This window comes from Meles meles, chromosome 1, assembly GCF_922984935.1.
Source record: "Meles meles chromosome 1, mMelMel3.1 paternal haplotype, whole genome shotgun sequence".
In the NCBI taxonomy this organism is placed as follows: Eukaryota; Metazoa; Chordata; class Mammalia; order Carnivora; family Mustelidae; genus Meles; species Meles meles.
The window spans coordinates 162,883,731-162,896,010 of NC_060066.1; the positions used below are offsets into that span (position 1 = coordinate 162,883,731).

A 12,280-nucleotide genomic window follows, 5' to 3' on the forward strand; every position below is an offset into this window, starting at 1 on the left:
AAGAATGAATTTTAAAAGATGGCTATGTGTCTTTTCTCAAGCTAACCACAGAAAAAGAAAATAATGAGAACATTAACAAGCATATATTTTTAATAGATGACAGATTAAAAAAAAATCATGCCTTCGTGTCTTTGCAGTCAAAATTAAATGCGATATGATACAACAAAGGAGGATATTACATTCCTAACAAAGAAGAATTTTAAAGTCAAGGAGACTAAACTATGATAAATAGTACCCCGTGTTCTTCTACCCTGCCCAAGCACAAGGTACTTCAAAAATTTTGTTTCAATTATAAATTGACTGTACTTGACATTATAAAACACGGTGAATTTAAAACACCAACAAACACAAATATCCAACGCATGTTGCTTAGTGATGGAGCTCATCTATAAATGAACTTCTGCAATTATTTATAACAAAAGGGACATGGATTACAAACGTGCAAATACAAACGTTCCCGGATCTGAGAACATGAGAGTTCTCAGTCACTCTCACTCAAACTTCATGGAGGAATCCTGTAAACTTTTCGCTTAAACTTCCAGATGCGTTCTTGACCTCTTCCTCTCTCTCTCTCTCTCTCTCTCTCTCTTCCCCCAGCAGATCTGCAGGGAAATGCAATAGTGAACGATGCAGAAAATAACCATTTCATTTTTATAGTTCCTTCGATTCTCCCCTGATATTATTTCCCTCTTTACCAGGAGTGAGACCCTGTTATGTAAACAACGAAGCCCAGTAAGTTGAGTGTCTGCCGTGACAGCATCCACATTGGCCGCTTTCCCCAGATTTGTAAGATTCTTGTGGTAAGAAGAATTACAGCTGAATTCCCTTAATGTTTCAAAGTCAAATACTCATTGAGATCAATGGTTCCCAGACTCTGGATTTCAAAAATGAAATTTCAAAAATGTGTGGTGAACCAGCACAGGTCTGCCAACTTTTTCTTTTGCCAAGAAAGGATTTGGGGAAAATAGTGCTCTCCACCATCAGCATCATTTTACAAAACAAAGGAGGTTTTTTAAGGCCAAGGAAGTAAGCGGTACATTATGTCAAGTTTAAAAAAAAAAAAGGGGGCGGTTGGAGGGGTGGTGGCAGGTCATCACTCTCAAGAAGAGAGAGGGTAGACCACTATACACTGATTCTATCAGTCAGAACTCTGACAAGAAGCAGACGGCACCCTCAAAAGGGTTAAATCAAAAGTATTTCAGTGAAGTGACTATTTACAGAGGTGTGGGCAAAATTTTTAAAACTCCAACAGGGGATATGAGTTACCCAGAAATAGCCACAGCAGGAAGCAATTACTTTTCTGGGGGTTGAAGGGGTGAGGAAAGGGAACAGTTTCCAGAGCCAAGCAAGAACAGGAGACAACAGGAGCTGGATCTGGGACAAAGGCAGCCACCGCCCGCCATAATGAAGAACGGAGAGAGTGGAGCTAAAAGGACATCTATCTCCTCCATTCTGCCTGAACTCAACAGGAAAGCAGAGGGCAAGAGGGCCCAGGCGTTGCAGTCCACAGACAACCTTTGGGGCACAGAACAGGTCAAAAAGGGTAAAAGATGGATTGGGCTGTGGGTCGGGCAGAGCATAGTGACATACTCTGGTGAGGGGGCCAGGGCCGAGAGAGGGGAAAGGATGTACATGTGAGTGTCATTTTTCACTTCAATTGCGGGAAAATTACAAGGGAAAATTTATTTTAAGGTATGATATTGCTTGTAATTATATGCTTGATACATTGGTCATTTAGTGCCTCAGTATCTAATAGTGTAACATCAAGTGGTGTTCCAATGGGCAACTTGTTCCAGTACTTTATTTTTATCACACTCATTATTAAAAATTCAACTTCACATAGGTATAAAATGGAAGCAACACTCAACATTTTTATTTAGTTCAGAACATTTTGAGTGAACTAATGCCAAAATATAACAGCCTCCAGCCTCAGAGACGTCTCCAACCCCAGAGGTCCTCAGACTTCTGTTGTATATTGATATCATCTGGGATCTCTAGGAAAAAAACCATGATGTGCCTGGCTTATTCCCCAGAAATACTGACTTCATTGGTAGAGGTGCAACTTGGCAAAGAAATTTTTTAATAACTTTTTATTTTAGGAGTTTTAGATTTAAAGACAAGCCATAAAGATAATAGAGTTCCCATATATCTTCTGGATCTCCCTTATTATTAACATCTTACTTTAGTATGGTGCATTGGTCACCACCAATGAACCAATCTTGAAATACGGATACATAATTTTAAACTAAAGTTTATGCTTTATTCAGATTTCATTAGTCTTTACCTTCTGTCCCTTTTCCATTCCCGAATCCCACCCAGGATACCATATTACATTTCAGTCAGCATGGCTTCTCTTGGCTGCAATAATTTCTCAGAATTTTCTTGTTTTGGATGGCCTTGGTGGTAATGAGGAATAGTGGTCAGGTATCTCATACAGCATCTCTCAATTTGGATCTGTCAAATATTTTTCTAATGATGAAACTCTGGCTCTACGTTCCGTGGGGAGGAGGACCACAGAGGGAAAGTGCTACTCTCATCACACCATGTCAAGAGTATATACTATCAATACATTTATCACTGTTAATGTTGACCTTGATCACCAGGAAGACACAGTGTTTATCCAAGTTTCTTCACTGTAAAGTTGCTTTTTTTTTTTTTTTTTTCGCTTTCCACTCTGTACTCTGGGAGAAAGTCACATATTCAGGCCTCACTTAAGGGAGGTGTGCTCCTCCCCCTTGAAGACAAAGGATCTACATAAGTTATTTGGAGTTCTGCATGGGAAATTTGTCTGTTTCTCCCACAATTATTTATTAATTCAATCATTTATTTGTATCAGTGGAGATTCATAGAGATTTATATTCTGGGCTATCATCCAATGCTACTTCATTTTGTTGTTCACAGTGCTCCATCATTATAAAGTGTTACTTGTTTGTTTTTGGCACTTCCATACTCTTTGGCACTATAAAATGCTCCAGGCTCATCTTGTATATTTCCTATATAGTCAGTTATTTCTTGAAGGATTCCTGATTCCTTTTATTGGACAACAGTATTAGAAACAAATAAATGGGTGTTTGTGTGTATCCTTCTTTCTAGGCCCTTAGGGCTGCCAGAGCAAAAAAAAAAAAAAAAAAGTGTGCATATAGCTAATCCCTGAATAGATCTGTACCTATAAATATTTCTACAGGTAAAGATCTATATAATAGGGTTCATAATAATATCTCTCTTACCCATCACCACAGGGATCATTCCTGCCTCTGCACTTGCTTTCCTGTAGGTTCCTAATAGCCATTTACTCAATTATTTAATTCTGGTTTACATGTATACTTATTTCAGAACGATTAACCCATGCCCCCATAGGAAACTTTACAGAATAGAGTGCTTATGTACAATCTCTTTTTCCTTTGGTCTTCTAGTCACCACTCATTAGGTCAGCCAACTTTTCCCCTAGTTCTGGCAGTGAGGTTTTTTCATACATTTGTAACATAGTTAGATTGTTTTGTCATATTCTGTATTCCATCCTAGGAACCCTTGACCTCCTAAATGATTTCTTTTAATTTGAATAAATTATGGCCCACTCTTCGTGTTGTAGAGTTCTACGGGTTTTGACAAATGCATTGTTACAATATTACAGAATCATACCGACATTTTCACCACCATTATGCTCGTGAGTACTTCATCTATTCAACTTTCTGCCCCTCAACCTTCAATAATGACTAATTTATTTATTGTCTTTATAGTTTTGTCTTTCAAGAATGTCCTATAAAGGCATATGGGAGATAGCCTTTCAGACTAGCTACTTCCACCTAGAAATATCAATTATCATTCATCTGTATCTTGTTTGATACCTCATTCTTTTTTACTGCTAAATAGTATTTCACTCTATGTACGTAATCACGATTTGTTTATCCGTTCACCTATTGGAGGACATATGGTTGTTTTCAGATTTTGTTGATTATGAGTAAAGCTGCTATAAATTTTCACATGGAGGTTTTTGGGTAGACATAAGTTTTCAAATCAACTAGGAATTTCTGGATCATACAAGATTATATTTAGCTTTATAAGAAACTGCCAAACTGTCTTGCAAAGTAGGTGTATGACTTAGGGATTTTTTTTAAGAGCTTCCCAGATGATTCCAATGTACAATAAAGTTTAGGGACTGATGCTCTACTCTGAATGGTTTGAGGAGAGTCACTTAGGGATAAGATAAATGTCTATCATGAGGGCTGCAAAAAGAGACTTCAGTGTGTTCTCCATCTCAAGACTACTCATAATTCAAGACACTGATCATATAAACAGCAGTCGGGAATTTTTGTGGATACATAAATCACAGATAAATCTGGTGACAAATCTTGGAACTTCACTATTTCCCCTACTTACCTTTGTGAGAGGTCAGCTACATGTTCATACTGTTAAAGATGTTCTCTGAAATGGCACCTAAATAGGAGATATAAACAAAAAAACCCAAAGTGGGTAAGAAGAATGGGTTAGTCCGATGCTTTGCTGCAAGTTAACAGAATTCCAAATCAGCTTAAGGAAAAAGGGGTGGGAGCAGGAAAGGAGGGGTGGTATTTACTGGTTTATGTAGTTGAAGTGTGCAAGGGTAGTTGAGTCTCAGCTGGCACAAATGATACCAACAAATTGTCTTTCTTCCCTCTGCTCCTCCAATCTTCGTCTCCTCCTCTCTCTCCCCCTCCCTCTCCTCTTTATCCAACCCCATCTCCATCTCTCCAATCTTCTCTGTATTAACTTCATGCTGGGTGGTGCCTCTGTATGTGTACAGATTTCTTCTTATAAGGACACCAGTTAGATTAGATTAGGGCCCACCTGGATGGTCTCATTTTAACTTATCACCTCTTTGAAGGCAATATCCAAACATAATCACGTTCTGCGGTACTGGGAGTTAGGTCTTCAACATACCAATGTTGGAGGGGACAAATTCAGTCCACAACAATTGTGCTTCCAGTGGGCAATCATTTCTTGTTTTATATATGAAGGAGCAAAAGATGAGGACCACTGCATATCTATCTCATAGAGTTTCCTCATTTTTAATGTTGCGTTATTAAAATCTCTTCTTTTTAAAAAATAACATCCATTGAATTTTTTTAAAGACTACATCTCAACTCTGATTCAGAAGGAAAATCTAAGGGAAAGTAGCTATAGTCTAGGAAAATTTGTCCGAAGACTATAGCTCGAGCATTCTACTTGTATCCGTGTTTTGTGAATCACCATATTTGGTACTTCCAACTTCTTTCATTTTGGACATTATTTAAGTGACTTCTGAGAGAAGAAAGCCTGGGAAATCACTCTAAAGAACCCTAATATTTTAAAAAGAGGCAAAAGGTGGGAGCTCCAGTGTTATGGATTAAATAGTTTTCCCCAGAAAGCTGTTTCCTAAAACCTGATACCTGTAACCTTATTTGAAAATAGGGTCTTTGCAGATAAAATCAAATAAATATGTGGTCATTCTCAATTAGGATGGGGCTTAATCCAACATGATTGGGGTCCTTTTAAGAAGAGAAAGCAGAGGGCGCCTGGGTGGCTCAGTGGGTTAAAGTCTCTGCATTCGGCTCAGGTCATGATCCCAGGGTCCTGGGATCGAGTCCCGCATCGAGCTCTCTGCTCAGCAGGGAACCTGCTTCTCCCTCTCTCTCTGCCTGCCTCTCTGCCTACTTGTGATCTCTGTCAAATAAATAAATAAAATCTTTGAAAAAAAAAAAAGAAGAAGAAAAAGCAGAGACACCAGGAAGAGAGTATCACAGACAGAAAAGATGGTCATGTGAAGACTGAGGCCAACATTGGAGTTACGTGGCCACAGGCCAAGGAATGCCTGGGGCTACCAGAAGCTGCAAGAAGCAGGAAAGGATCCTCCCCTAGAAGCCGCAGATGGAGCACAGACCTGCCAACATCTTGATTTTGACTTCTAGCTTCCAGAACTGGAATACTAATTTTAATAATAAATTTAAATTGTTTTAAGCCATCCAGTTTGGGAGACTTTTTCCAGGCAATTCCAGGAAACTAATACATCCACTGAGGAGACTAAGAAGGCAAAGTCAGAGAGGAAGTAAGAAATTCACCCTTTCGACATGAAAGGAAGGCAATGGATGGAGAGTCATTAGTATTGTCAACTACTCTAGACAGGTTAGATAATATCTAGATTGTAAGTATCCACTGAGTTTAGCATTACACAGGTGCATTGGCATTTATTGTTAATGTTATAAGGAATTGTTAAGCAGTTTCAGTAGAGAGATCAATTCTGTCTAAAGGATTAAGGAACATTTCATGAAGGGCATGGCATTGATGCTGGAATTTAAAGCCTAAATAGGGTTTTTAATATGCAGAAATGGAAGGTATCACAGTTAGAGGGGGAGACGTGAATGAAATTATGGAGAGAAAAAGATTCAGGACACGTAGAGGACATGGCCAAGAGAACACAAGGTCTTTATAGAGGAGATGCTATCTGACGTCCCATCACAGATGTCCTTGAATGCTATGATAAGAAGTTTGAACTTTTCTCTAGGAAGTGGGGTATGGCACATTAAGTATAAGTTAAGAAGGTTGTGTGGAAAATGTTATATAAATACTAGTGAGTAAGCAAAGTGCGTAAATGGGAAGACAATAGACAAGGAAAACTGGAAGCTACTAGAATGCCCAGAGGAGACATTCTGAGGATCTGAACTAAAGTGACAATGAGAATGGAAATACGGCTCCTACTTTTGAAGCCCTGTCATGTACCAGGTCCTCTGGTGGCTGCATTATATGGGTCAATTGCATGAATTCTGACAATTTCTCTCTCTGGTAGAACTTATGGTTCTAATTGTATACCTGTGGAAACTCTGACTCAGAGACATTAGGTATCTTACCCAAAGTCACGCAAAGCTAATAAATGGTGGGGCTGATATTTGTATCCAGAAATTTGGTATATTTTAGGCTCTTGTCTCTCTTGTCTCATCAACTTATCTATCCTACAGCTCATGTTGTAAATTCCAGACATTATTTGGAAAATGTATGAAATGAGACCGCGCTCTTTGCAATTTTGCACAACCTCCTCCATAAAGGGAAGAATATTGTGAAAACACAGCAATGCTCCCTGGGAAATCCACTGTGTGGACTGCAGTTCATTTGCCATCTATTTTCCCATCTTTTCTAGTCCCTAAAACACACTGTTTCACTATCATAAGCATTTAATAGCTTTTCTTTTCCCCCTGGTACCTGAGGACATCAGGTGCATTTTGACATAGGGAAGAAAAGTAGCTTTTTGAGCTACCTTTGAACACTGCTACTCAGTGCACATTGATTTTCCTTTTAAACTAGAATCACTTAGTGTTTCTCTGTCAGACACTCACTGACGACCACTTATCCTTGAGACACACATGAATGAATCAGACAATTTTCTAATGATACTGAATTGGAAAAAAAATGGTACCTTGAGTCCCATTTGTAAGTTTATTGTACCAAAATACATACAAACTTTTAAAGAGGGCATTCTTCTAGGCTTGATGAAATAGAACACAAGCTACCCTTTGATGAGCTTATAAAGAAATCTTTGATCTACTTTTAATAACAAAATATTGGGAAGTCAAGTGTATTCCCGCACACCTCAGGCATTTAAGGAAATGCTCAACATCATGGCAAGATAACTGGCTGCCATCTTTTGAAAATCTGAACCAGAAACAGGAGAACTGGAGAATTAGGAAAGAAAAGCACAGGGACCGAATAATTGCCTTTCCTCCTTCTGTTTATATAATAAATGCACTCAATGTTGCCATGGCAAAGGAGCCAGCCTGTTTTCTCATTCCTCTGTTTCTACCCATTATTATTATATCCAACACCAGAAAATGTCATATTTCACTATCAGCTTTCTTGGATCATTATGTTTATCCATCTACTCTGCATTAAATACTCCAGCCACAGTCTTTTTCATAGTGAAGCTTAGACAAAAAGTGATTTCAGGCGAGGAAAGTGGCTTCAGACGCAGCTAGAGGCATCAGGAAGCAAAGAATGATGGGAGGGAAGAGGAAAGACCACAATTCTTTAGCCATGAGGGCCTCCCTAACCTTGGAAAGCCCCTCAGATCCAAAAGGGGAAAAACTCTAAAAATGTCATTTAAAGCAAATTCCACCTTGCTGATAAACTGAATTGACTTTGGCTTTCAAAACTCCCAAACAACCATCGTGCTGGGTGTCGTTGGTCTCTTTTGTCGTGATCAGACTGAGTTCATCTAAGCATAAAGTCTAAATTAGGGAAATTAATCCCACCACCGCTCTACAATACTCATACGATACGTGGAATCCATGATGTCACATTTTGTCAGAGACAGTGACATACTAATATATTTTCAAAAGATGACAACCAAGGTCTTGCAACCATATCCCCCATTAAATCATTTGTGTATTCAAAAATTACTTATTAAAAGCATATTATGCACTAAGCACTGACCTAACCTGACATTAAAAACAAAATACTCTAGTAAGACTTCATCCCCTTCTCTCAAAATGTTTACATTCCAATCCAACCATGCAAGAGGCAGTTGAACGAAGAGGGTATTTTTAGTTTAGAGAAGAGAAGACTGAGTTTAAAGAACTATCCCTGAGAAGATAGCAAATTTAGGAAAATGCCACAATCTGTAGGAAACAATCAATAAAGGGGAGATAAGTGGTTGCATCCTGTTTATATGCCCTAAGGCTTGAGTGTATAAACAATCAGCTCAAATGTTCTATCTTGTTCATTTCCATTCCACAGGCAAAAGGACGAGGCAGCTTGCCTTCCCTTTCATAAATCCTTCAGTTGGCAGACCCTGATATTCTTATTAAAACAATCTTATGGAGAGACACCTGGATGGCACAGGAGGTTAAGGGCCCAATTCTTGGGTTGGGTTCAGGATCTTGATCTCGGGGTTGTGAGATGGAGCCCAGGTCTCTCTTCACTTAGCTGCAGGTTCTTTCTCCCTCTCACTCTGCCTCTCCCACTCATGCGCTCTCTCTCTCTCTCTCTCTCAAATAAATAAATAAATAAATCTTTAAAAATAAAAAACAAAAAACAATCCAACAGAACAAAGGGACCCTGGGAAAGCTCAGGACAGGAAAGTTTCCAGTCTTGAACAATTCAGAAAGAGTCCAGCCAACAAACCTGGATTCTGCCTTCAAAGATTTGAACAGTTCTCCTGTGCAGTAAGATCCTAGACTTCTATAAAATTGCAAGAACTAAATGGAGACTAATGAGTGGCTACTATAAAAGTAAGCTTTCAGATCAATACTTTAATAATAATTTAAAAAAAAAGGTATAGAGCCATACTTCTCAAATTGTAATATGCATGTGAATTACTGGGAGAGCCTGTTAAGGGTAGATTCTGATTCAGGCTTGGTATAGGGCCTGGGATTTTTCATTTCTTTTTTTTGGGCGGGGGGGGTGGGGGTTAGTTTTCTTTTTTTTTTTTTTTTCCAATTTTTAAAATTTTTTTTTCATTTCTTTTCAGTGTTCCAGAATTCATTGTTTATGCACCACACCCAGTGCTCCATGCAATACGTGCCCTCCATGATACCCACCACCAGGCTCACCCAACCTCCCACCCCTCTTCCCTCCAAAACCCTCAGTTTGTTTCTCAGAGTCCACAGTCTCTCATGGTTCGTCTCCCCCTCCAATTTCCCCCAGCTCACTTCTCTTCTCAATCTCCCCATGTCCTCCGTGTTATTCCTTATGCTCCACAAGTAAGTGAAACCATATGATAACTGACTCTCTCTGCTTGATTCATTTCACTCAGCATAATCTCCTCCATTCCTGTTCATGTTGATATAAAAGTTGGGTATTTAACCTTTCTGATGGAGGCATAATACTCCATTGTATATATGGACCACATCTTCCTTATCCATTCATCCGTTGAAGGGCATCTTGGTTCTTTCCACAGTTTGACAACTGTGGCCATTGCTGCTATGAACACTGGGGTACAGATGGCCTTTCTTTTCTAACAAGAGCCCAGTTCGGCCTGGTGCCAGTGGTCCTAGGATTAACGCTCACGTATCATTGCTCTAGAGTCATCTGACAACAAGGCTGCCTAGGACGTACTGGGTTGTCGGCGCTCAGACTATTTAAGGGGAAGCCAAATAACTATTTGTCAGGCAGGCCACAAAAGGATATCTCCACTGCATAAGAGAGCGGCCTAGATGTTCCCTTCCAAACCTAAATCGTTTGATTCAGGGCTTTATTTATAAAGGAGTTAATTTTACATGTGATGGCTTCCTTTAAGTATTAAAACACTTGAACATAGATAATGAAGAAAGTAAACTGAGAGATTTTTCTTACTACTTCAACAGACGTAGAAACAAAAAATCTTAGACATTAAGTGATTTGTTCAAAATTCACCCTGAATACAATGAGCCCAAGAAAGTGTGATATTAGCAAGGGTTAAGTTATCCTAACGTGTACAAACAAAACTGAAACTAAAATCCCATCTACTCACTTCTCCACCAGCTGCCTTTCCTCCCTACACCTACCTTTGTAGGATGGACCCAAAATCCTCCCACCAAGATAACCCAGAATCCTTCACACTACAAATAAACACAGGGAAATAAAAACCCACCGAGACTCTGCAGGCTGATTAGCAACTGTGCATTCAGTTTTAGTGTGAAGTTAACCTAGGAATTTCTTTCTTCCACAACTAGTCCATAGAGCAGCTCATTGTTACTCTCTTCCAATCCCCTCAATAATTTCCTGGATGACCTCCATCTTTCTCTCTTTCTAAGACTCAGAGTACTACTTGGCCCATTATGGATTATGTCCTCTGACTTGTATTTTGCTCTTACTACCAGGTTCCAATCCTCTCATCTTTTCCCTATGCTATCTCTAGTTTCTTTTCTTCAATGTACCATTCCTGCCACTTGATTTAAACTCATCCGTCAGAGAGAAGACTGAGATAAGCTAAAGTATTTTTATGTAGCCTCAGGTCTCTTCATTGTGTGTCAAAGGTTGGGCTCCCCAGGAAACAGATTTCCAGATGGAGATCTGCATCCCAGTGGCTTATTGGGAAGGGCTCCACAGAACACCAACTCCAAGGGAGTGAAAAAAGCAGGACAGGACAACTGGAGAGAAGAAAGGCAATACAGGTGCCACAGGTGCCTAAGACAATTTCACAAGGAACTCTGAGGCTGGGTTGACTCTTTTGAAACATCCCTCACTGAGACAAGAGGAGAGGGCTTTGTGTCACCTACATTGATTGGTCCTGGGATGTGGGTCTCTCCCATGGTGGAAGCGTAGTCAGGTGAGTTGGTTTCTTTCTCCAATAGCTGGTCCTATGTTGGACTCAGATGGAAGAAGTCGGTGCTCCTGGTTCTCAAAGTACAGTCTGAAGAGCAAAACACAGCAGCCACTACAATCCATCTCTCGTGCTGCTGGAATACATTCGCTTCATATAATAAATTTACCTCACGTGGGAAGAATTCTTGCAGAATTCTAGTCGGTCTTTTCCCTGGGAAAAACTTACAAGCTGAAGAAGGGTGGTGGGACAAACTATAGCTTCTGGCACTGCCGCTGATCCCTGAAACATAGTTGATTCTTATCACCTTCCTCTACTTCCTATTTATTTATGTATTTATTTATATTTTAATTCCAGGGCAGTTAACATAGTATTATACTAGTTTCAGGTATACAATGTAGTGATTCAGCATTTCTATACATTACTTGGTGCTCATCAAGGTAAGTGTTGTCTTGGGGCACCTGGGTGGCTCAGTCAGTTAAGCATCTGCCTCTGGCTCAGGTCATGATCCCAAGGTCCTAAGATCGAATTCCACATCAGGCTCCCTGTTCAGCAGAGAGCCTGCCTCTCCCTCTGCCTGCCACTTCCCCTGCTTGTGCTCCCTTGCACTCTCTTTCTCTCTGGCAAATAAAAATGTCATTCATCCCGCCACCCACATCCCCTTTTGTAACCATCTGCTTATTCTCTATAGTTAAAAGTCTGTTCTTTGGTGAGTCTCTTTTTTCCTTTGTTCATTTGTTTTGTTTCTTAAATTCCATATATGAGTGACTCTTCGCAGATGACATGATTCTTTATATGGAAAACCCCAAAGACTCCACTCCCAAACTACTAGAACTCATACAGCAATTCAGTAACGTGGCAGGATACAAAGTCAATGTACAGAAATCAGTGGCTTTCTTATACACTAACAATGAAAATACAGAAAGGGAAATTAGAGAATCGATTCCATTTACTATAGCACCAAGAACCATAAGATACCTGGGAATAAACTAACCAAAGAGGTAAAGGACCTGTACTCGAGGAACTACAGAACAC

The 12,280-nt window shown here is 39.6% G+C and overlaps 1 long non-coding RNA gene across 1 annotated transcript; it reads right to left on the bottom strand.

Moving 5' to 3' along the window:
* Nucleotides 1-123: 123 nt before the first annotated feature.
* On the bottom strand, nt 124-11,320 carry LOC123948975. The gene is made up of 3 exons (XR_006820009.1): nt 11,202-11,320; nt 4,378-4,434; nt 124-602 (listed from the first exon to the last, which is right to left on the bottom strand). It is a non-coding gene; the product is annotated as an uncharacterized LOC123948975 (long non-coding RNA).
* Between the last annotated feature and the right edge of the window lie 960 nt (nt 11,321-12,280).